This window comes from Ambystoma mexicanum, chromosome 1p, assembly GCF_040938575.1.
Source record: "Ambystoma mexicanum isolate Mex_15411 chromosome 1p, UKY_AmexF1_1, whole genome shotgun sequence".
NCBI lineage: Eukaryota > Metazoa > Chordata > Amphibia > Caudata > Ambystomatidae > Ambystoma > Ambystoma mexicanum.
Genome location: NC_090921.1, coordinates 1,432,257,511 through 1,432,282,150, shown reverse-complemented (window position 1 = coordinate 1,432,282,150; position 24,640 = coordinate 1,432,257,511). Strand labels below are relative to the sequence as shown.

Sequence of the window (24,640 nt, the reverse complement as noted above, 5' to 3'; positions counted from 1 at the left end):
TCTGAAGTCCACCAAAACAATGTGGAAATTCATCCCGCACACGTCCACTTGGGAATGAAATCCCAATGCCATTGTAAATTCATTCTTGCCCATCATGCTCGAGCAGAAGCTTCCCCAATTCCGTGTGCAGTTAAAATTTTCTCTCGACTCGTTTTGTCTGAACTCCCCAATTTTTATTTGATTTATAATGCCCGTACTTCAATTGTGTCTGAACTCCCCTAATACCCTTAAACATTGAACCCATCCCGACTGCATGTGTGTATGAACTCACCCAAAATCTCCAACCCTAGCCGCCTTTTATTTGTAATATTCACTACTCTCGTTGTGTCTGAATGCCTTATTAAAAGTCTACATTCAAACTGCACTTTGGATGTACACCTGCCTTTGTATTCCCCGATTTCAATTAAATATCTAGTGTCAAACACCAGACCTTATGCCTCAACACTATTGCCCCCATAGGTGCTACCTCCCCAAACTATTGGGCCTGATTCGTGGAAGTGTTTTAGACTGGTGCAATCCCATAGGAAATGGTTCCATGAATCAGGCCCTATGTCTGTACGGTCCTTGAGAAGTTGGTATGCTTTTTGACCTGGGTCACTTGCTGTGATTCTTCCTCTCATTTTCTGGGGTGCCCACCCCCTTCCCGAATAGGTGTAGACAGCCATGCAAACCCTTGTTGCCCCATCGTTGTTAATTAGCCCACACATTATTCTTCACACTGCACCCTAAAGTCTGCACCACCCTGTGTGTATCCCTGACCTATGCTCCAGCCTGTGCCGATGTCTCTACCCTGTTCAGTCAATGCCTGGCCACAGTTCAACTCCCTTACCACTACCACATTCTTGTTCATACTGCTTTGTGCATGCCAACGTCCTTGCCACACTGTTTCAAATATCCCGCTCCTCTTTTGTGCCCAGACATGTATTCATTTTTCTAACAGCTCTTGCCACTGGTACACGCCCTCTTGTGTGGACATATCCCACTCCAATCTAGCCGAATATCAATTTGTTTTAGCAGTACCTAATGCTAGATAAAATCTCTGTGGTATGAGGAATTCTGGGCATCGGTATATCAACGGTTGGCATATGTAACCCAGTGCTTTTCCACAGCAGACAAAACCACTTGAGGGAGGGATTCATTTTTCAAAATAAATATATCAGTAACCACCTTACCCATTTGCTTTACTTAGCAGTAACTAATTTCCTTTAATAGTTTGAAACCTTCACCCTTAGGTCGGTGCGCACTGCACATGCTATGGTGGATAGGACGTATTTGTGGTGAACGACAAATCCTGGGCATTGTGGGATAAATTAGTCCCACGCTACCCGAATAGGTGATAAAAAGGAGAAGGTCATGCAGTGCTCCCAGTAGGAGAGTCTTTTGTGGCCCGCTCCATTGTGGGTGGGGCAGGTGTCCCCAGGGACTGCTCCACCTGCTGCAAGTCTGCATGAGACCAGCAGTTGCCCGCTGTAAAATCCACTCATTCTTAGTTCAGCTGTGAACTGGTCTAAAGCTGCAGGAATTTGCTCCATTTACCTCGGCCCTGTGATACCAACTGCCTTTCGAGGTCAGAAGGGAGGAAGACAAAATTAGCAGGCCACATCCCATGCTATTGTTGTGCCATTTGTTGAAGTCCCGTTGCTGGTGCTGGATGGAAGTTCTCATTGGCAGAATTATTATAGTCAGTTGGAACCACCACCTAGTCGCGCCTCCTCCAGTAATGTACGGTAATGGACCACCCATTTCTTTTACAAGGCCTACCATGTTGATGAATCTGTGGATTGGTTCAGGACTGCTGCCCAAAAGAACCGGACTGTGTGGCACTTTCAGTAGCATGCATGTTCTGTGAAATGTGCCCAGGCAACGTTTGGGTTACATAGTCTGTCAATCCCCGGAGAAATTGACAGTAATGTCACTTCAATGTCATCCTTGCAGTTGATTACACTGGACAAGATGTGTCAGAGTGGAGTGGGAGCTGATCTTGAGGAAATGGTACACAGTGTCAGCAGCACAGTGTGGTCGTGTGCATAGGGCTCCACATGAACAGGAAAGAGGCAAGATGTAGATTGTGTCCAAATTGGTCTAAGATAAGGTGGCAAAATAAATCAAAGCAAAGCACGATATTGAGTTGGTTCTCTATGTATGCTTTCACTTTAATTTAAGAAGTGGCAGAAAGACAACATCACATGACCACAATTGTATTATGGGTCCCATTTTTCATCTCTGTGCTTCTATTCAGCTTTATGAGAAAAATAAAAGAGTTGCATGATTTAGTGGCAAAATTTTATGATCATCTGTTGATATATTATCTTGCGGTAAGTTATCTTGCGAGAATAGAGATGGCGGGCGGCGGGTGCACTGATAAATATTTGTCGTTGTTGAGTGACATTTTGTGATAGACCTGTGTGCATGATGGGATAATGTATTGCTAAAATCTGGCCATGATAAGAGAAGGGCCAAGTTCACTACAAGAAGGGATTTTAGCAACCAGTGCATAGTGGAATCTTTCCCCAAAAACACATGTTTTTAAAAATAGAAATGCACAACTTGCTACATGGCATGTGGGCTTTACGATATATCCGTGCATGAGTCCGAGCATGTCCGCTGTGCAGCAGTGACCTGGAATGAGGAGATGCGATATCAATTGAAGGATATAGGTCAACTCACGCAAAGTGTCAGGCTCAGATCTGGGTGGATTGTTGGGAAAAGCCAGTAGTGAACCAGATGTTTTTCAATTGGTCCAAATCGAATAAGATATTAAAAACAAACCTACTATTGTATTTCTGTATCCTTGATCTATGGCTTGGCCCCGTGCATGCTTTGGATGCTTTAGGAATGTGACCATATTCAGAAGCTCTGAACCCTTTGGAACACATTGTCCTGTGTATAGGCACGTTAAACATGCCATATCATATCATGTCATTGATCATTGATCCACCTGTCATCACCACTGTGCCTCGGTTAATAGTGCTGGGCAAACTAGTTTGGGCATCACATCGAACTACCCAAAGTTTAGGTTTTTCAACGTCCCGCAAACTGTTCCAGCTTCACAATTATAGAGGGAAGAACACAGTGAGGGAAGCAGAGAAAAAAGGAGTGGAGAAGCAACAGGAGGGTGGGACGTTGGCAGCATGGGGTGGGGAGAAAGTGGGGAGCAGATCACAGGGTCTCAGGTAGGAGGGGAACTCTATATTTATCTGCCAGACAATTCAGCGGAATTAAAGTCCAGGGTTATATGCCCTGAAAGTCTTAACATGAGGAGAAGACAGGGTGCCAGATTCCATCACCCTGCAGACGAAAGAGAAGATACTTAAGCATCTCCATAAATGCACCATACGCATAGTCTGAAGTGCACTCAGGTGGGGATTTGCAATGGTAAAGGTACTAGGAAAAAGTAAGCAAACAGCTGCTTTGAAAATGTTGCAATGAAACTACAAAGGTGCATCGGTAGAACCAAGATGGATTTCTTTTTTTTTTAAATGAAGTTGCCCATTATTTGTATTTCTCCTTGAAAGACACATGCTGGACGGGCTGATTTCTTTAAGTAGTGATTACATAGAAGATTCACAAAGATGTTACCTGGAGTAGGTCTGACTTACCTTTCACTTACACCCAGAGATTGTTATTACATTTACAAAAGAAAGACACAGAGTAGCTCTGGTGTATGCCTTGGTGTAAGCCAGAGTTATGTATCTTCTCCAGGTGTGACAGGTAAGGCAGACTTACTCCTGGTAACATCTTTGTGAGTCTTGTTCTAATGGTTTCCTGTAATTGTATGCTGGGTGTGAAATTCGGATATTAGACGGAAATATAACATGACTATACAGTGGGCTGGGAGAGAATCTATGCAGTGAAATCCTCATTCTAAAATGGCAGACAGTACATCACATTACGCTGATAATATTAAAGGTGGGTCTTCAGATACCAGTCAATTGTTGTCATGTGTAAATGTGCCGAACTCGCCCACTTTTACGTATGCTACTTAATACCAGCCATCTAAGTACTCCTTATTTGGACCAATAAAGGACCTGAGGCACAGAGTGGCAGATCACATGATTTCCCTAAGCTCGCACAATGAGCCCACATCCATAAAGAAGGAATTGGATCTGTGGTGCCTGGCTCCATGCATTCCAGTTGAGCAGCGACTTGTCCACCCCTTCTCTTGCAAGACGCTGCTGGCGGCAATGCGTGCAAAGCTGGGGCACGAGGGTGCTAGCCTTTGTCTGGCCCGTCCCCCTCTACTGACCCTGTTTGTGTCTGCCAACATCCACCCACATGCAAAGCATTGACGTGGCCAATCTTGGCCTCAAGGTTGGCAGCCCCCGAATGACAATGCTTCATGGGTGCCCCTTCCCAAATCTCGAGCCCGTCCCACAGCACTTTTAGTAATAAATATCAATCTCTCTGATACTGTCCTCACATAAATAGTCGCTTCTCCTTCAGTCACCTCAGAGTCTAACCCAGCCCCCCATTTTATCAAATGGCTTGTTGCATCTGCATCCTCTTGCCCACACTGCTTCACCCCGTTATCTTTCCTTTCATATGCAGAATGCCGTCCGCACGACCTGGGCATGCAGAGGCGCAATCCTGCAGACAAGTCTCATGCCTTGGAAACCGCTATGGTGGTGATTTGATGCCACAGGGAAGATTTCTACCACAAAATAACAAGCCAACTTCAGAGAATTGGCAGCCTTGCAGTGCTTTAAGCATTGTACACGAGATGTGTGAACGGGTCCATCGCTCACTTTCTGAATGATGAGAATAATAATCATAAACATGTGAAACTCTACAGTGTCGTCACTTTTATCGAAGAACGCGGCAGTCAGATAGAACGGTGGACTTTCAAGCGAGTGGTTTCTACCAATCTACGTTTGCTGAAAACCTCTGCTGCGTGTCCTGATCTTTTGAACTGTTATATCCACTCGAATTAGAAGACGCCTGAGGCCAGATCACGTGTCTGCTTCAGAGGAGTGAGGATCAACCAGGCAGGATCCCCATGATATTCCCTAGAATTTCAGATGAATGTACATTATGTATCCCACTAAGCTCATGTGATAGGCATGCGGACGACCACCAATCAGGAGGGTGGACACCATTGTGGATGCGGGAGCTGCTCTCTGCGCGACCTTATATCTTAATTTGTGGAAAAATATATGGTGGTCTCTACATCATGATTTCAACAACTTCTTTGGTCTACTTGTACGCTGCTGATGTCCACGTTTGCCCCTCCTACTTTATTTATTCAAATATTTGCCTTATGGTTCCACTTTTTTCAAGCGTGTCCCTTGTTCAGTTTATCTGTTTTTTCCCCATTATCCATCAAAGGTTTTCGGGAATCACATTTGCGTGTCTTCCCTCCTCGTTTAAACACATACATGTTATATGTGTGTAGCCCAGCCTCAATAATCATTATCATGCCTGGGTCTTAAATCTGTCCAGCCCCCAGTCCTTTGTATTGAAGGCTGACATGCGTATATGCTCTTCTCTTTCGGTGCAGTCTATGAAGTTCTCCAGACATTTTGCTGTCACTTTAAAATCTGTCATGATTTCACAAAAAAACGTATTTTGACTGCAATGTCACAATACAATGGAATACGATGGTACGAATCAAGAGAAAGAGTTCAACAATCCGGATACGAAGGCAGGAGTGCACATCTGATTTTGCTGGAGGGCTGAGTGTACTACCCAAGAATGTGAGTACAAAAAATAAAACATGTGCTACAAGGTGTACATTTTATGTATTGCTCTATGTTGTAACTGCACCCCGAGTGATACATTGCCTTGTAAAGACATTACCACTTTTCAATTGTTAGGATTATGGGATTCAGATCTTGTTTTTAAAAGAAGTAAGACTGCAGGTACAATGATGCAAAGACAGCGGCCCTGATTTACAAAGCCTTTTTAAATGGGATGTTCCCATTGGAAACACCTTTCCAGAACAGGCAAAAAAACTGACTTTGGCTCAGACAACACTGTTAGGAAAGAATTCCATTTATGGGTAATTTTCCCTCCAGTTGTGAACACCCCAACTTTGTTGCTGTTGTCTGACCATCCTAACCTGACTTTTACCAGTGGAGCGCAGCCTTCTGCCGTACTCCACTGGGCTTTTGTTCATTTTGTTACGGAGAAACGAGCATGCCCTTCAGTATGTCAGTACTGGGAGACTTAGTTTCGCTTAGTCTTTAACTTTGTTGCTATTTCTTAGCAACATTTTTTCGGTGCACAATGTACCTTCCAGTACAGTGTGCTGGGGGCCCTTTTTCATTTTTAAGGCCTTAGATACCCTTGAAGCATTTTTGGTGAATGTACAAGTGTGTCCAGGACAGAGCTGGTGGCAGCAGTTACTTTTAAAGAATTTTTGACTCTTTCTGTTGCCCGAACCGCGTTTACGGTGTTTGGCCGAGCACAGTGGCCAGTACCTAATATGGCCAAGACACAAGGTCCTTTGTTCTGTCCTTTGGCCATTTTGTCCCGTTGCCTTCCCCTGGTCGAGCAGACCTGGGAAAGTCCTTATTTGGTAATGCAGACCTCCATGCAAACCGAAGCTTTTGTGGGCTACTGCATGCCTTGTGTGTGTGCGCCCAGGATGAGGGATGGAGCTGTCTAGTTCCAATACATATCCTGGGTGCCAGCATGTCTGGTGTGCTGGGATGACTAAGACCACCGTGGTCCATGATTGTGCCATGTCTGGGATGGCTGAATGTGAGCAGATTTCTTATTGGTTTCTCTTCGTTTTGGCAGAAAGGAGATTTTGGACAAGAGAAGGCACCCTACACCCATTCCAGGTTGATCTTCTGAGTTGTTACCTAACTTAATAAAAGAGCCAAGTATCCTGAACTGCTGGAGGAGACTTTTGAAACCGCTGGTGACCCGCTGGAAGGTTTAGCACCCTGACCCCGTTGTTGTCTCATCGGAGCCCCTGTCAAGGAAGGAAGGCCTGCAAGGGTGCTTCGACCTGTTGGATTAGTGGGACTAACTACTCTCGGCACCTCCTGCTTAACCTGAAAATGAGCCTGTTCATAAGTGTTCCTGGACCGCCCAGTGAACTGACCAGCTTGTATGGGACATTGCCCTTTAACCGCTTCCACCTCGAGATTCGACTTGAGCTTTGGGAAAGTTTAAGTTCTAGGTAGAAGGCACTCCCTCTCCGGGTTTTGTACACCTGGCATTCCTAGGTCTGGAATTAGGAGAGCCTGCCTGAACACGAGCATATGCGGTCACTGTGTCACCCTGCTGTGCTGATGAACTTTGTGGGTACCTTGCTGCTGTGGGCCCCTGTGTCCTAAAATGAGCTGCAGTGGAACTTGCCTGATCCTTTCATCAGGATCTGAGAAATCACCATTGTCCCACCACGGACTGAGGTCCTGGAATGCAACCCCTGAAAGCCATAGAGACACGCAACTGCAGGATTCAAACCTGCAAATGAACTGACCTTGACTGGTGAAGTTTGGTTCAGAGTGTGCCGAGGATCGGTAAGTACTTGCATCCCTTACCGGTGGAACCTGGCACATCCCAGAGAGCCAATCTTCTTTGCCAAGGTTGCCTTTGCTACCAAGCTATTCCTGATTCTTGGAAATCACTCTGTCCTCTTGTGAAGACCCTCCTTGAATAGTGGAAACTTATACTTCATCACCTCACCCACCTTCCTGAGCCAGTACAGCCCCCTGAAGAAGACCTGTTTGGAACTGAATCACACGATCAAGTGCTCCGGCACTGAATGTACTTTTGAGCTCAAGGCTCCACACTTCTTAGGGACTTGACTGCCTATTAGTTTGATTTGGCGAAGGACTGCCTAAAATATATTCGCACTGTGTGAACTCTTTCTTTCCAGGATGTGGATCTCTACTTATGTAATATTCCTTTGCTCCACTAGTGACTGTATATAAGTTTCCTAGTTTTACTTTGTGTTTGAGTTAAAAGGCCTGTAATAAATCTATGGGCCTCATTACGAGTTTGGAGGTAGCCATGGTGCTATTAGCTATTAGCACTATGGCTGCCTCCAAACCGGGCTTCATTACCGGGTTCCCTCAATGAGGAATAACCGGGTCATTCCAACATTGGAGGACCCGGTTATTCCTCCTTGAGGGAACCATTCCCCATTCCCATTGAGCCCCACAGGGCTCAATGGGAATGGGGAGGGAGGTAATAATGGGCACATTACAAATGGCCCGTTATTACCTCCCTCTTCCCCTCGTGGGACCCGGAATGGATGTCTGGTTTTACCAGACGTCTGGTCCGGGTCCCGCAAAGGGAACCTCGTAATCGGCGCTCACGTAATGAAGGGTGCCGGTCCCGTACCGGCACCCTTCATTACGTGAGCGCAAGGGTCGTAATGAGGCCCTATATGTATTTTTGAAATATACACTTGACGGGGAGTACTTTGTGGTGCCGTTTACTCTGTGTGCTCATTGTGGGTTTTTGATCCCCCTCACCCTTCCTGAAACCTAATCTTGACTGCCGCCAATGCTACCGTGATTGGTCTGGCTTGTCCAGAAGGTTACCCTGTCCCAGGAAACTAGGCTGGTCTTCTAAACCTCTGCCCACCAGGTCACAGTTCAGAAATCCACCTGAACAAACACTAGGGGCCGTATGAGTGAGTGAGTGAGTGAGTGAGTGAGTGAGTGAGTGAGTGAGTGAGTGAGTAAGTGAGTTTAGGTTCTAATTCACAGACACGTTTTATAATGGTGCAATCCCATTGGAAAACGCTCTGTGAATCATCAGTGTGCACGCAAGTGAATGCATGAACGACTGTAGGCAATTGGATGAGTGTGTGAATAAGTACGTGAATACGTCACTACAGGAGGTAATTAGGGATTACTTTGGTGCTTGGTTGGGTGAGTAAGTAAGCAAATGAATAGGTGATTAAATGAGTGAACAAAGGAGTGGTTGATAGAGTGAGTGTGAATTAGTGAGTGACTACGTGACTAAGTGAATAAATGAATGGGTGAGGGAAATGTCGTGTTTTGGGATTCGTGTGAGTAAGCAATTGAAGTAGTGAATACAAGTATGAATTAGTGAATACATGAAGAAGTGAGTTGTTGCTTAGGTGAATGAATAAGCAAGTGAATTTGTGATTAAATGAACATTTCAGGGGCAATTGAGTGATGTGAATGAGACAGCCTTCAGTGGGCTATGCACAAAACCCAATAACTACCAAAGGGCACTTTGCTGAGATTTATAGTGTGCAATACAACACAGCAAAGTTCTACACCACCGACTACATTGGTAGGCACCTGGTCTGTTTCAACATGATGTGAATTATGGAGGAGAATGGGGCGACAGAGTATGGATTCCTTTTAATTGATTGCCACTTTAAATGAAAAAGCTGTGAAGGTGTTTTAGCTCATCGTTGAGCCCATCAATGGGCTTACGGGAAAACCATAGTGAAGGCAGAAAATAAGATAAAAGGAACTCCTTGATCAGTAACATGTGATTACTCTGGCACAGAACGGCGAATTTCATTAAAATTGTTAAGCAGCCAAAGAGAAGAAAAAAAATCCGCTGGAGAAATAGTAATTTTGTCTTTCAACAAAAATATTTTCGGAAGCTCTGAATTTGGTGGATGTGAATAGGATGTTGGTACATGTTTTACTAAGGTAATATAATGGCAGGTTATTATTAGATCGCATTAATCATTGCTGTGCCAAAGGCACTGACAGCCCCACTGAAAGGGATTGAAAGGGCCAGTAATGGATATAAATTACCCATTGTGTGATAAAAGGATCCTCACCAGGAAGGTGCGAATAAAACAGCACATCTCCAATGCGGCCGTTGGAGGGAAAGTGAAATAAAAGTGATGGCAGGTGACGAGCACGCGCAGATTCGAAAGGTAAGCAGTTCTGAAGATCAGGAGCTCGCGGAGCAGAATGCGTGCATTGTGGGATGGAGTTGGGACGCCCGCGCCTGCTATCTGCCCAGACAGGCCAAGTGATGACCTCTGCGCTGCCTGCTCTGAGGAGGGGCTGGGCCGCTAATTAGGACAGGAAGATTGCATGTGTTTCAAGTTTGCAGACTCCAGCGGTAGCCAACAAAAAAACCACCAACGAACAAATGCATGTAAGACAAAGAGCAGGGGCAAATTTGCTTGAACCCACTGGGCCATCAGCATTATGATTGCCTTGCAAAATTGCACTTCTCGGCTTCCTTGCCCTAGTGGTGCTGAATTGCACAGGCAACAGTGTGTTGCAGTCGTGTGTGGTCAATTTTATCTGGTTAATGTTCAAGCAGGCTCGTGCCTTTCTTGTTATTTCATTTAATGCATGATTATGGAGAGCTGACATTGACTAAGCGTCTGAAAAACCAAAAACAACATTGACAGTCATCACTTCTCATCTTGCAATACTCCCAACCGCTATGTGCAATATTGCACAATAATAATAATAATAACTTTAATGTGACATAGTTTAAATAATAAACTTTACACACATTAATCTTGTCGATAAAACCGTACAGTAGGTAAAATTACAATACAATAAATACACTAAAAATACAAATTCAAACTATACAAAATTATGAATCATTCACTGTCTCTTAAATTCATCATCAGCAATTTAAATCAAACATACTAATCATTCTTGCCTCATAGTCTTAGGCATTATCACATACATTATGGTTCACTTAACAATATCACAATTTCCATATTGGGGCGGAACCTGGCCAGCTCCCAGCAGTCATTATATAGATATACCCAGCTTAACTTCTACCCTTAACCAGATAGTATAGAGTGCAGTTAACAAGCTCATGCTATTGGTGTTAATACAATGATTCCAGAAAAGCATATCCCCTATGGTTTCCCAATTATGTACATGCTTTCCCAGATGAGTTGTTATATCATCTATCATTGCCAAAAATTCCGTAAGCACATGCTTCGCTGTCTCGAGAAATTCCTGATTCTTACAAAGACGACAATAGCGTTGTTCTTTGGGTATCTTATCTATCACCCCGTAGTCATCTTTATGGGAAGATATTCAATTCTTAGTAGAAGTATAAATGTCCTGAGCCTAAGGGACGGGCATAGCAACAGATATTTTTGCGGTTTCTTAAATAAGTATAGCCTATTTTGCACAAAACTATATCTTTTTAGCTTACGTAGATGTTCAAAATGTTCAAGCCAGTCCCAAAGCTCTACCCGTCTCCCCATAAGAGATTGCATGGCTTCAGTAGATAGCCCTTTTCGATGTCTCCAGCAGATGTCCTTAAGTAGCTGTTCCATTTGATTTTTAAATTTGCTAATGGAACCCTCTTTATTACTTTTCAGAGAAAATGACTTTAATAAGGCATTTCCCATGCTGTTCACCATTTTTAAATAAAATCCCACTCTCTTTTTCAATACCTGCGCTTTTAACGATATAAGCCCCAGCTCAAGTCTTAGCAGGGACATTGGGATGCATGCCGGAAGTCCCAAAATCCTTCCCCAAAATTTTCCCTCCACAAGTTGTAGCCAATCCAAATCCATAGGCCATACACCATCATAGGGGAAAGCCTCCCTGTTTAGTTGTAAAGCTTTTAAAGAGGGCAGTAATTTGTGCTGCTCTTGTTTTCCGGTTGCGTTTACATGTGGAGTAATCACCTTTGGGTTCAACCTCTATCCCAAGATATTTGTATACCGGGGCATATGAGATTTCAACACTATCAATGCAAAGTAAAACACGTGCAGATCTTTTACTTGTATATCTCATCACTTGTGTTTTCTCAGCATTAATAGTGAGCCCGTTATGTGCAGAATATTCCAGTTAGAATATTGCACAATGCAACTTAGCACAAAAGAATCAAAATCTTACAGCAATGACACTAAGCACAAGATTTTTAATTTGCGCGACCCAGTACAGCTTTTGCAACTCGGTCCCAGAGTTTGTATTTATACTATGTATACAGTTAGTTTTAAATATTGACTGACCAAACCGACTACTCGTGCAAAGTGTGAACGTATCCAACATTACATTCTTTACTCGCTTAGAATTCTACAAATCTGTCTCTTAAGCCCAACCCAATTATCACAACCATTCAGGAGACATTCTCCTCCTCCCTTTTCCAGATCTATGGTCCAACTAACAGGAGTGGCATGCACCCATTCTACCTCAAAACATTCTTCCTCTGCTGCATCCCTCACTTCTTGTGTGCGTAGCCTCTACTTCCCGCTTTACCATCCTCTGAGCTTCTCCTTTTGCTCTTTTCTTCCCTCCAGTAGTCTAAGGTCTCAATACCCCTTGAGGATGGCACAGTACGCCACTCCGCAGACAATTCTAGGCACTCTGAAACTACTGCTGGGGGGGGGGATTTGCGGCAGTACAGAAGCCTATTTACATGACCTAACCTAACTGGTAACTAATAGTCTTCAAAGCGGAATCCACAGACTAAAAAAACAGGAAGCAAGTCCTGAACCTCCAGACTATTCACCAAATTCTATATTTAAGCTTAACATATGTAAAAAATGGAAATAATTGCAACATAAAATAACAGGTGTATTTCTAGAGCCTGCATTCACCCCCAGAGGGCCATCTTGGTGCTATTGACAGATAACAGATTGCTGATGCGCCAATATACAGAGATGGACACCAATAGAGAGGAAGAGGAACTAGAGAGGTTTGTTAAAAGAAAGGACCTGTAAAAAAGCTTTTCACCCCTGTCTCTTCCTCACCTATTTGACCTCTCCTTTCAAACATTTTGCACATTTTAGGCAATAGAGCAGTGCTTCTGTAGCACATAACAGTGTTGCCGCTACAGGAAGCTCATCCTGAAATTCCATACTATTCACCAAATTCTGCATTTCAGCTAAAAGATGTAAGAATGGAAACCATGCGACCAAGCAGCTGATGTGCAAATATACAGAGATGGACACCGATAGCGAGGGGGAGGAACTAGAAATGTTTGTTAAAAGAAAGGACCCATATATGTTCCATTTTGGAAATCCTAGGCAATAGAGCAGTGCTTCTTGAGGACACAACACAGCACCCCAGCATGCTGCTCTGTATTCTTTGCGGCCCGTGCAGTGATTAGTGGGCAGACACGCAGCAATGGGCCCATGGTATCGCAGGCCACCAATGAGCAACATTTTCTACTTTCAATTTTTAAAAAAAATAGGTCTATTTGTTCAGGGAAGTGGGATGTATGTTGTGGGGTGAAATGAAATGGTCTGATACTCAGGTAAGGGAAGTGAACGTCTTTACTAAGTTCCAGTGACAGGGACTATACATCAGGTAAGTCCATGGGTAAGTAAGTAGGAAGGACATCCACCAGCCTCATCTCAACAGGCTGCTTCACACCAACTGACCTTCATGGAGCTTACAGGGGCACTCACACCACAACATGCTATAGGCATAACAATCCATCAGGCATTCTCTCAGGCACACATTCATGCAGGACCAAAGCAGGGAACACAAGACACGGCAATTTAATGGCTTATTTTATATTCAGGGGCATTTTCTGCTAAGAAAAGAAAGAGAGGTTAGTAAAGCATGTAGGAGTTGCTCCATTCATTCTTGACTAAAGGGCAATGAAAGGTCAATGAATCGGACACATTTAATAGGATCGTGGGTGCTATGAGAAATAGATTGATGGTGCACTACTCAAGAGGCAGCTCTCTCTAGGTCAGTTACACCATCTTTGCCATTCGGAGCGTTGAAAGAACCGGCCAATCATTGCCCAGTTGTATAAATAAAACCAATTAAAAAAGAGAATACATCATAACATTGCATCACATATAGCCCCACATGGAATTCGTGTTAGCAGCACAAATATTTTCTTTTGTTGTTATTCCCATGTTCCCTCCCACCCTTCCGCTCGCCATCTTGTCTTGTGGTGCCTGGAAACACTTGTGTACAGGCACCATACAAATGTCCAATAAAAACAACAAAAACACTGTGAATCCAATAACGACCGGTGCACGTAATCTAAATACCCATTGACAAAAAAATAATTGCTGCCTTGAGGGTTGAGAAGTGACACAATGGCAAGTAAGACCAAGAAACTGTGTGTAATGAGTACAGAACTTTGTGCTACTAGACAACAACTGATCTCTTCCTCAAAGGTGGACCCCATTGCTGGTTCAAACTCACAGAGAACAGTACAGGCAAAACTCTTACCCGTTTATGATTAGATGACAAAAGCCAGCTTCCAGTTGATTTTCAGTTGGGCAAGAACTGATGCTCGTGGGTCAGGTCCTGGAGAAAAACCTGTTGGGAACAAACATGGGCAATAAGCACATTTAAAATGCCTCAGAATGTTCTACAGTGTCATATGCATTTGGGCATGGCTCCTGTTTCAAACAGGCAAACCGTTGATCAACATGAAACAATTCATCATAGTGCAGATGTAGTGTGTGTTTTCTGCTGTCAGCGTACAGACCCTGGCACTTAAAGCGCTGCTGCGCCTAAAGCGCTGCTGTGATAGCTCAAAGCCCCCGGCTAGTAAATCAGGGGCAGTTTGCACCACAATGGTCAAAGTGCAACAGCCTGGCTCTCCATCAGAGCAGGGGTCACACTGCCACGTGTAAACGAGAGACGAGAGCAATTGGACTGTTGAGTGTTCACCAGGCACAAGCTGGCCTATAGGACCAGACAGCAAGGGCAGGCCCAACATGCTAATGGGGCACAATTCTTAGGTGAAAGTGGACCACATTTTGTTGGGTCAAATTGGAACAGTTTATGAGTCTTTTCACTGTGCAGCTAAAACATTTGACCAGTGTTACTGAACAAATAAGTCTTTAAACTGCACAATTTGCAAAACATGTTCCCCACAATCTCCCCCATGGGCAAGATTGAAACAGCCTGCCACAAAAGGAGCACATTGTAATTTGCAATGGTGGGCCATTTTTTCATTGGTGGCCGAGGCCCGATACAATTGTATGCTCCACTCCAATGCTGTTGCTCACCTGTGGTTTGCCATGTTATAATCCAGGCTCAAACACCTGAGATTTTCTTGAACTCTTAAAAAGGCAACAGAGGATCCTCTGTGTGGACCCCTGGTACTAAGGCACAGTTCCAAACATCATGTGATCATGTCTATGCATTTCATGTTTTGCATTTTGCTATTTATTGTATGCTGTGGAATGAGGTTTTGGTTTCATATATAAGAAATAATGTACTGCATATGCAAAATGTGTATAACTAATGTGTGTAAAAAACATGTCAGACATCTGATGGGACTTACTTAGAAATATGTCCATGCATAAAGTCAGCCTTAAACATTAGTGATGACATGTATTGTAGTTAGTTGCCAACTTAGATGCACAAAAGTGAATACAAACAGATCAGTTGAAGTACATGATCAATTTCTATCATAATGTTTATTTCAGAAATGTACAAAGCTTTCCATAAAAATGATATAAATATAAAATAAAATACATAACATTATAGATGCCAAGAAAACACCTGTTTTAAAAACATGATCACATCAATATCATATAAAAACAGCCATATAGAAACCACATTTCAAAACATGTTCCCGAGCAAACACTTTCAAATACAAAGTGCTATTGTAAGATACGTCAAAACAGTCCACCCAGCATGTGGGCAATCAGCCAATAATAGAAAAATCAGTGTGGGTCGATATTGCACAAAACCAAATTCACGTAGCAACGAACGTAACAGAGAGACTCTTAAACTCTCATAGGCCGGGCAAAAAAATGTAAAATGAGCGCTATCCTCATATGGGGCATTACACAGAGAGCAAGACTGGTTACCATTCTCCCCTGACCAATAAGCCACCACAGACCTTAACAAAACACAGTCAAACCTTGCCCTTGTTAAAAGACTTGGTCCGCTGGTGACTCAGCCCATAATTAAGCAATATGATCCGAGCGGCGGGGGCATTACCGACTCAGGTAATGCCCCGGGGCCCCTAGTTATAGGCCCGAGCGAAGCATTATATGCGTAACCGGGGCACTAAAAGCATTTTTTTCGGTCCTGAAAAGTCGCAGAGTTTCAGGACAGAAAAAAAAAAAAATTACCAAGAAAATGGCCGCCGGGAAAGGAAAAACGGGAGTCCATTTTCTCTTTCCATGGCGGCCTTCGGGAGCGGACGCGCATGTCCGCTCCCGAAAAAAAAAGAAGCAGAAGGTAAGTCGGTTTGGAAGGGTGGGAGGGAGGGGAAGGGGAGAGAAAAAAACAAAAAATGTACCTTTGTCCCTGCCAGGGGACGATGGAAGCCTCCAGCTGTATGGAGGCGCAGAGTCTCCACACTGCTGGAGGCTGCCATCATCCCCCACCATGGACGCAGGAGCAAGAAGGTAAGTGGGGTGGGGTAGGGAGGAGGGAATGAAGGGAAAAAAAATACAAAAAAAAAGCTTACCCGAGTCCCCAGCGGGGGGGCGGAGGCAGCCTCTCAGCTGTGGGGGGGCTCGGAGCGGGGATGGCCCGCTTCGAGCCTCCTCATTGCCCCCCCCCTACCCACCACTGCCGAGGACAAGGCAGCTGGAGTCCCGGCCGAGAATCGAAGGATTCGCGGCCGGGTAAGGACCCAGCGAGAGCCAATCAGAATGCGTGTTGCATTCTGCTTGACTCTCGCCGGGTACTAATAAATATTTCTGTATGCCAGGAGACATGATGGTCATCAGCCTTCTATTCATAGGTTTCACCAGCTCCAAACTCTCTCGCATTAGACCTGCATGTTCACGGAAACGGCAGTCAACACTCTATTCTCCCCAGGCGATATAACACCAGGAGGTGGGTACCAATGTATGATATTCATTTCCAACATTTGTTTCTTGATGTGACCTCAGTCATGCAACCTTTCCACCAATATCTTTGGCAATCACGAAAGTAATTAGCTCATTAGTAAGTACTGCTTTTTCACTGCCCCATAGCCTGAGCCAGTGGAGAACAGGCATCAAGGAAATCAGATCCCCGATTAATATGCAACCAAGTTCCAAATGTACCCTGAAATTTGGAGCAGATGGTGGCAAACCCAAAATACTTTAAACAAATTGGTTCCCCACGACTTGGAGGGATTTGGTGTTAGACTATCCCAATAGATCCATCCCAAATCTGGCAACAGAAGCCGCTTTGCCATTGTACAATTGTAGTAACATGTCCATTGGTTTGGCTCTAAACATACCAATTGACCTGTTAACACCTCCCATAGCCTGCTTAAAGCGAGCTGTCTGTTTGCTCACATGCAAACTTGGGCCAAAGTTGGATGAGATCCTGACCCCTAGGTAGTCGAAATGATTGAACCTAGGGATAAGAACCCTCCTCCCCACAATACATCACATTAAACTTCACCATAGCACTCTCATCTATGGCATAGGATCATTGCAGACTTCACTGTATTAATCACCAAGTCCAAACTGTCCATGAAGCAATCATAGTCAAGAATAAGTCTCCGTTAGGCCATCAGGGTATGCGTCATTAAAACAGTGTTGTCTGCGTACACCAGAACCGGTAAGCGACAACCACCCATCTTTGGAACATCAGGTGAGGAGCTCAATAGGTGATCAAGCAAGCCATTAACAGACAAGCAGAAGAGCAAAGGGCCCAGGGCACACTCCTGGTGCACCCCTGACACCACTTCGAAAACGCCCGTACACCTCCCATTCGCCCCACTCCTGCCACAAGCCTGTGTAGAGTCGTGCAATTTTGCCAAAAAGTTCACCAAGGCCGGGGGACAATTCATGGATCCAAACATGGTCCACAACTTAGCTCGACTGACCTTGTTAAAAGCTGTGCTCAGATCCATGAATGCCAACTAAATTGGCTCCTACCTTACGTAAATTAAGTGAGAAACTATCATATAGAGATTAAGAGACTGCTTGGCCATGCTCAGCCCCAGGCGGAAACCCAACTGCACCAACAAGAGCACCCCACTATTCATAACCATACTCCTCTAGCCTTGCCAAGATTGCACAAGGCCAAACATTTTGAAAAGAGAATCCAGCAATGAAATGGGCCTGTATGAAGCCAGTACATACTGCCATTATTTATTGAATAAATGATTGCACAGGATCATGAGGCAGGAACAGCTCCTCCCGCCAAAATAGCATTAAATCACTGGGTCAGAACCAGAACCCACAATTCTGGGGCTATTCCAAACAAATCTGCTGGCATATTTTCAGGACCAGGTGCACAATTACAGTCCTGACAGCCAATGGTTTTAGTTATTTCCACCACTGAGAAAACAATCCCCAAAGTAGGGCCGCTTTCCTACACATTTCCCACATTCTTGCCAATACCAAGATTACCATTTACTTCTCCTCACTGTACAGTGTATAAGGATGAGAAATGACCCACCCAGGCCAGATCAGAAACATTGGAAACCAGGGCTTTCTGATTATATTTATAGCATGGGCCATAATATGCAATTTCTCAGAATAATTTGACATCTCAGCTTCAATGGATCGTTTTCTTCTAGCTACGGCCTTCTTTAAAAGGGAACTTGCCCAGATAATAGATTGTTTGGTAGCTTGGGGATATTTCAAAACTAAGAGTAGGTAAACCTTAGCTCTAGTGCATTCATGGTCAAACCACTGCGCCCTTGGTGCTGCTCTTCTTTTACCCACTGTCCGGGTAAAAACCAATAACAGATTCCACAATAAAGACCCAAACTCCTGATTCCCAGACCTGACAGTATGGCCTGCATTTCATTTGGGCTTGATTGAACAGCCTTCCTCATTAGTTCTTCCCTCTTGTCATTATTCCACCTCAATCTACCTCACGATACAGACGCACATACCGGCGGCAAATAAACCTGCCCTGGTGAAACATCTCTCTGACTCAGCCAATATCAAGCCTAATGGAAAGTGGTGACCACTTTAAACCCCCTCAGTTCCCACCAGAAATTAACTGGGCTAGAAAAATAATCAACAATAGAATTACTTAACTCAGAGGAGAAAGTTCTCCTACCTGGAGTGTCACCATCTTGGCAACCATTTACAGTACGCATCCCCCAATCATGGAGGTAATGTCACAGCTTCTGCGTTTCTGTGCACAATATGTGGTCCATCGTTATCGGAGCCGGCATCCCTGCCACCACATCCTCCATGTCATGATCCAAATTGGTACCCGGCCCTCCTGCCAATTTCGCATTAAAATCACCCCTTAATACCAAACACAGATTTTTTAAAATAAATCTGGGGGAGGGGATATAGTCCTCTGACACTAAGGCAAGAGTTTGTAAACAGTTCTTCTTATATTGGCTGTGTGGACTATAATCAAAATTGACAACCAATATATCATACGTTTGTTTGTTTGTTTGTTTATTATTTGTAGTGCGCGCCTAACCCAAGGGTAGCAGGGTGCAAAAGCAACAAGAGGATTGTAAAGCTTAGGTTACAGGGAGCACAATAGATGGAGTCCAACTGAGGTTACATTGCTGGAAAACATCAAGAACAATGAAAGCTGATACCTAAAATTATAATTACAGGAAATATACAATATTTGCAGGTTATATGATATGTCTAAACATAGAGGATCAGTAGATGTACATAGTTAAACACAATTTACAGTAGTTAAGTATGGCGCGGCAAGGAAGAGCGTTAGGTGTCATGTTCCTTGAGCCAGGGGATGGTATTAGATCTGAATTGAGGGTAGGGAAGGTCTTCCCTGATGGATGGTGGTAGGGAGTTCCAGAATTGTGCTGCTTTGACAGGAAAGCTATTCCCTCCCGACATAGTGAGTTTGAATCTTGGCACCAGAAGGAGGTTAGAGTTGACCTTTCTGGAAGGGCGGCAGGATGCTGGTCTAGTGAATCTCATTATCAGGTATTGAGGGGCAGCTTGGTGGAGGCATTTGTGAGTCAGAGAGACAGATTTAAGGAATATTTTGTCTTTCGTTGAGAGCCAGTTGACAGCCCTTCTAGTCTCTGAGATGTGGGCTTTCTTCGGGAGGCTTAGTGCAGCTCTTAAAGCATTATTTTGTAAAATTTGGATTTTGTTTGTGATGTATTTGTTGCAGCCTACATATAGAGCATTACAATAATCCAGCTTGGACAGGATCATATCTCTGGCTAGGGTGATGCAGTTAGTGGGAGAGAGGAATGGTTTGGCTGCTCTAATAAGTTTGCATGTATAAGATGTGGCGGATGCCATAGCATTAACTTGTTTTTTGAAGTAAGTGTGGAGTCTAAATAGAAGCCAAGGGTTTTGACCTCCTTGGCTACGGTGATGTTGTTGTTGTCAATTACAAAGGAAGAGTAATTATGGCCTAGTTTCTTAAGGTTGGATGTAGTGCCTAAGATGAAGAGTTCTGTTTTGTCATCATTCAGGCATAGACCGTGTGAGGCCATCCATGCCTGGATGATGAGGTACACTCTATTTACAAAGGCCAAATCCTTGTCATAATCCCCTGTCAGCGGGATGAGAATCTGGGTATCATCAGCATAATTAGTGTAGGTGATACCCAGGCCTCATCGAAAAGGGGCTTTGTAAAAATGTTGTACAGGGTGGGGGAGACACAGAGCCCTGAGGCACACTGCAGGTGATAGGCGTTGGGTCAGCAGCTGCTAGTGGGGAAAAGACTTGCATAGTGCGGTTGTTAAGAAAGGATTGGATCCAGTTGGTTGCCTCTTGAGAAAAGTGGGCTGCCGATTGTAAGTGATTGCAAAGAATCTCATGGTCGACCAGATCAAATGCAGCTGAAAGATCAAGAAGCAACAGTAATGCTGTCTTACCCTCGTCTCTCAGCTCATCTATCTGTGCCTTAAGATCTATGAGTGCAGTCTCAGTTCCGTGCTGGGGTCTGAAGCCTGACTGTCGGACTCCTATAAGGTGGTAGTGTTCAAGGTAGTGTTGGATTTGTTGGTATGCTATTTTATCAAGGATTTTGAGTAGGAACGGCACTGTGGTGATGGGACGGTAATTTGTGGGGGTGGAAGGATCTAGAATTCGCATGTGCTAGGTCTGACAATTCTGACCACCAAAATTAATAATAATGTAGTCTCTAGTACCTCCAATTGGAAGGATAAGGTTAAAGTGGGTGAAGTAATAAAGATGGAGGAAGATAAAGGGTCGATGTAAAGGGTTCAACAAAAGATATATGTGAAGGGGTCAAAGGTTTTCAGGTGAGAACAAGAAGGTTATGTACAATGCACAGGGCAGATAAAATAAGACATGCGTGGGAAGTAAGAACAAGAGAGAAGAGCAATAGCTTCCTAATGATGCAAAGTAAAGTCCCAAGATTCAAGTTGGGGAGGCTTCAGGAGGAGGTGACCTTCGACAGCAATGACAAATCATGGAGGAGAGCAAAGGTCGTAAGTAAGCCTCATTCCAGCAATGAATACATTGAATTGATGTTCCGTGGGGAGAAGATTGATAAGAAGAAATAGGCAAGTTGGATGAGTTGGAATCGTGCATTTTTGGTGCATTTGCCCAAAGGCATAAAAGCTTCACAAAGCAAAATGAAAAAGGAAGAAAGAGATTATGGGGTGGACTAGATAACAAGCCATCACTGTTACCTCAAGATTCTAATGGACACATTTTATCCATGAGCAGATAGCTATGGTTTGTTTTAGTGACAGACTAGGATGGATAGAACACATTTGTTTTTAAATAAAATAGCTAAAGGCTGCAACATATCTAGAGTGGGAGTCCACAACCTGCACCTCTCTAGCTGGTTTGTAGTATGACTCCCATGATCCCTCACCATTGACCAGGGTGGCAAGGGCTGATGGGAGTTGTGGTCTAAACCCCCCAGGAGAGCCCATTGCTGCAGTCACTGATCTAAAGAATCAACACATTGTTTTCTCCAGTACAATAAAGTCTTGCGGTTACAACATTCGGCCATAACACTGAAGAACCATTCAAAACGAAAAGGAGGCAGAGCAGGTCGACGCCTAAGAAGCATTAATTAAATAATAGGAAATTATTAGATGGGTCAAGATCTGTTGAAAATAGGAGTCACTTATATATCATCCTCACTAGCTCGGATTAACATATTTTCCGTAGGAGAGCACATTGCTCTGTGGCACTACTAAGTGACATTTAAATTTAGAGGAACATTAATCTCGAACTGTTTGGCAAACTTCAAAAGAGAGAGCAAATCCCTGACTTCAATATACTTTCCAATGTGCTTTAAATAATTGTGCAGCACTCATTTCAAGTTTGTCAATTTCCACATTTACTAAATAAAGCTAAAAGTTGTTCATTTGTCTAAGTGTGAACTGGTTGTAGCGGCCCTCACTCTTGGCGTCTGTTTTCTAACACGTGCATGGTTACCGCTGCAGACGAGGAAAGGAAAGGCTATCGGTGGTGCATCTGGTATTTTATGCCAGAACTTCAAAGTCATAAACCAGAGATGCTTTATAGAAAACAGTAGTTGGAAGAAGGGTTGGCACTGGGTGGCTCTGGCCCAGTGTCTAGTGCACTGCCTCGAGGAGCTGAAAGGATCACCCTCACGGATCACCCGCCCTGCGGTTTGGGTCAGTCCTCTCTTCTGCGTGACACTGGAGAAGCTGAGACAGACGGCAACGCCACGGTCATAGATTTAAGCAGTCACTATTGATTAAGGACATTAAATAGGACTCGTGAAAAACCTCCTTGGGTCGCCCAAGCCCAGCCTGCAAGGACCACCAGATGGAATCTCTTTAGCCCTGGCAGGGACATTTAAGACATTATGAGGTGGAATCAAAATTCCACAGGGATTCAGTGGAAATCTCACTTTTATAGCAGCAGTACAGTGAGAAAAAAGCAATGGCTGCCATGTTCTTTCTAGAGAGGGGCCCCTGCTACCTTTTTTGTATTTTTTGCAAGGAACTTGGGGTTGGTCACCCTAAGTTACCTGGGGGAACCCAGCCATTGGCCCCTTGCTCACTGTGCTCAGAGAGGCACAGCTCCACCTCACTTATGAGGCCCAACATGGCTGAAACAGGTGTATGAGGTTGCTAGCGGTACTCTTGTTCAAAGGAGGTTTGCCTGGTGTTTCAGTGCTGGACTGCCCTTGTGGGAGGGACACAGACTGATATGCAAATGGTTATTCCTCCTTTGTGAAAAGTACAGTGAGCAAAAAGCAATGGCTGCAGACTCTCAAAGTGGGAAAAAATCACAGAACAGGTAATCAGGCCATGTTCTTTCTAGAGAGGGGTGCCTGCTACCTTTTTTGTATTTTTAGCAGAATTGGACTACACGATTTTCTTGGAAAAGATCACAATCTCCTTCAGCAAAGGGTGTCGAAAATTAGGCTTACCTAAGAATGACTCCCACTAACTCATTTCCGCTCACCTTTTGAGCTGCACAGAACATATTGCTCGACAAATTGGCTTTATGTGACTCCTCCCTCTCAGAGGTTGCACTTATTATGTATTTATTTATTTATGAATTTCTCAGGGTGTTTTAGAAAGAAGTAGACATGAAGACGTAAACCTCCTTGGAATGCCTGAGTTATGAGTGGGGGGACCGGGCGAATGGATGGAGGGCGGATCGCATTTATAGCACGCCTAGGTGATGATGTCCTCGGGATTCGACCTGCCTGGAGGCACTTCCTTCAAATGAGAGGGGCAACACATTCTGCATCTGGAGCAGGATGGGCCATCCGGTAAGTCCTACAAAAGGTCACTCTGTTTTGAGTGAAGGAAAGCTTCCATTCCAATGCCGATTCAAGGTGTATCACCCTTGAAAGTCATGGTCCTCTAGCTACCCTAGTCATTATTTCAAGGTTGTAAACTAACTAGGCTATCATATTAATGAGTCCATATGTGGTTGCATTGAGCAGATTGCACACAACCCCTTGCACTAGAAAAGGGTGTGCAGCTCAATTTGGCTGAGCCTTGCAATTCCCTGTCCATTGATACAGAAGAGGCATACAGACCACGTGGCCTTGCCAAGTCAAGAACAGCACAACAGCTTTAGCACCATTGCTTGTCTGGGTTCATCACCATCGGCTTTCACTAAACAAAGGTAATTTCACGCTGTCACGTGGCTTTAGCTACAATTTGGCCTTGCCATTATAAGTGCTCCTCCATTGGATTGGCTGTTCACCAGTGCCGCAGGTAACGTTGCGATGCACGCTATTTTGCACCATAGGCAGCCAGACTTCAATGTGATTCCAACTTTTCATATTTAATATTCAGCTTACTTTTTAAAAGCAAAACATTTTGCAAAGCAGGAGAAGGGATGCCAATGTGGTTGGTGGTGTCAAGACTGTGTTTGTCTGCCATCTAATAGGCATCCATACACAGCAAAGGTGTGTGACAGAAATGCCAGTTTTTGTGCCTGTGTCTTGTAAAGGTGGTTCACAGATATCCCTTGAATTGTGATTTGTTAAGTATCGACCTATATGTCAATCTGCGTATCTATCAATACCTATTCATCGACCTATCCTTCCTTCATCCCTCCACATAGTTATCAATCCATCTATCCATCTTTCTGTATTGCACGATCCACCTGTGTATTTGTCAATTTGTTCCCACAGAATGCCTGTGCCGGTCAGTATCTTGCTGCTGTGTACATTAACCAGTTAACTGAAGGGGAGCGATACGACTGAATGAATTTCTATTCAAGGAACGCAAGCCGTGTGTATCTTAGTCGCTATCCCACTCTTTATAACGGATTCAGCCCAAACACCTAGCGCACTAGTCCCTCACCCCGAGAGATTGTGAAATGGTCTGTCTGATATGATAGTTTATTTATATAGCACCTATGCACAAAGTGCTCATTATTAATGTGTGTAATTCTACCAGCAGTGAAGACCTCCTGACTGTGCCAGCCGATTGACTC

The 24,640-nt window shown here is 44.1% G+C and overlaps 1 protein-coding gene across 6 annotated transcripts in view; it reads right to left on the bottom strand.

Moving 5' to 3' along the window:
• Positions 1-24,640, bottom strand: part of ZNF536 (zinc finger protein 536) — a 1,807,595-nt gene that overhangs the window by 1,539,449 nt on the left and 243,506 nt on the right. For all 6 annotated transcript variants that reach the window (XM_069607083.1, XM_069607085.1, XM_069607082.1 and 3 more), the window contains exon 2: positions 14,082-14,171. The gene's annotated coding sequence lies outside the window, so the exon portion shown is untranslated. The remainder of the gene's footprint in view (positions 1-14,081; positions 14,172-24,640) is intronic.